General features: G+C 45.6%; 1 long non-coding RNA gene across 1 annotated transcript; it reads left to right on the forward strand.

The window, feature by feature from the left end:
• Window positions 1-208: 208 nt before the first annotated feature.
• Window positions 209-1680, forward strand: LOC120427645 (uncharacterized). Its single transcript, XR_005606934.2, has 3 exons — window positions 209-541; window positions 609-891; window positions 951-1680. It is a non-coding gene; the product is annotated as an uncharacterized LOC120427645 (long non-coding RNA).
• Window positions 1681-1928: the final 248 nt, after the last annotated feature.

Consider the following 1928-nt stretch of genomic DNA (forward strand, 5'->3'; position numbering starts at 1 on the left):
CAGCCTCGAAACGACGCGCCGCACTTTCGTCAAATGCTCGCTGTCAATCCCACTCTAACTTTTGGGGGGGGAGCGGGCGATTATCGGCCATCGCCAGTGCCAGTTAAGACGCCTTTAGTCTAGACACAATCCTTAAAAAAAAATTTTTGTTTGCACACGCACACCAACATATTTGCTCTTTGCCGCTCTCACGCACACAGTCCCATTTCGTAACGCGACCAGCAACTGTCAAAAATTTTCATTTACACGTGTTGAGTGCATCACCAGCTTCAACAACAAAAGCTCGCGAACGTTCCGGGACGCGTTCCGAAGTTCCCCCGGCCGCGTTTCCCCGGTTTCCTCGAACCAGAAGTCGTCCACCCAACGATAAAAGTACCCGAGCCCGCGGGGTTTGTAAGAATTCCGGCGCCGAAGACCCCCAGTGATCCAATCGAAATTCCAGCGGTTAACGCCGCGAAAAAGCAATCAGTCAACCAGTTTGATTTTCTGGGAACCCCGTGCCCGGAACCATCGTAGATGACGTGATCACACTTCTTGAACGGTAAGATCCCCACAAAATCACAAAACGACCACCACCTAACCTCACTTTCCCCGCGTCTCTCCCACAGCAACGACTTCTACTCGATTTCCAAGAACGTCCGCCAGGGAACCGTTTTGCCCACCTCATACAACTGGACGCGGACAAGCTGCAACAGTTCTCGTTGCCCGTGTTGTCGGAATGGAGCAAGAATCGGAAACTGAAGGCTGGGGAGCTCAATTCCGTCTCGCGGGAAGCGGGTTACGCCGGTGAAGAAGACGTCGCTGACGTTTGCCATTTTCGGCACCAGTATGAACCGGATTGGGGTGCAGAAGATTTGGGGGAGGACCGGAGAAGCAGCAGCTGAGGCGATGGTGAGTTACAGATTTACATAAGTTAAACCCTAGATTACTGACTATTTCACTTATTTCAGCAAAACGTCAACCGCAACCCGCTGTAAAACGTCTCCCGACGACAATGACCGCACCGAGGAACCCGCAAACGTGAAACCACTCATCATTTCGTCCTCAATACCGCGTCCGCCCAACAAAGTGAATCTCCTCTTCGAGTGTGTCATGCAGCAACGTCCCCTCAATTCGACGTCCCAGACCGTACCAAGCTGCCCAACGTGACCCTCGGGTTCTCCTCCCTGGGGGCGTCCTCGCCGTGGCGAGTTCAAAACGAAACGAACGTTCTATTTTCCCGATCGAAGGACCTGCTGCCATGGTTTGAGAGAGACGTCGTCATTCGGGATCAAAATGTGCGGCCAAAGTCGCCGGTTGTGGAGCAGCCGGTTTCGCCGGCCAAGCGACAACCTTCAAGTACTAGTTCGACCGGAACGATACTGCGGTGCCGAATTCCTAGCAACATCCTCCACCAGCACCAGTTGTTCCAGAGATTCTGCACAGCGGGGTTCAGCGTGTGGTTCCCGTTCCTTCCTAACTGGGCTCACGAATAACCCAAATCCGGTCATCAACAGTCAAGTGAAACAAAAAAAAACAAAAACACACTAAAAGAGAAGGGAAAACATAAAATCTAAAACCACAAAAGAAAATATAAAAATACACCACTACAATTAAAAAACACAAACAATTTAAAAAAAACGCAAAGAACACATAAAAAAACGAAAACGAATACGAAAACACAAAATACTAACATACAAAAATACGAGAATTACAAAACTAAAAATATAAAAAAAAAACCGTAGATAATTTTACTAATTTTTTCATAATTTACCTAATTTAACTAAATTATTTTAAATTGATCTTAACTCAACAAATTTAACTGAATTTTATAAAATTTAACTTAATTAAGCTTAATTTATCTAAATTGTACTTGATTCATCTAAATTTATCAGAATTTTATATAATTTACCTAAATTGAACTTGATTCAATTTTTTTTAAATATATC

Source organism: Culex pipiens, chromosome 1 (assembly GCF_016801865.2).
Source record: "Culex pipiens pallens isolate TS chromosome 1, TS_CPP_V2, whole genome shotgun sequence".
NCBI classification, from domain to species: domain Eukaryota; kingdom Metazoa; phylum Arthropoda; class Insecta; order Diptera; family Culicidae; genus Culex; species Culex pipiens.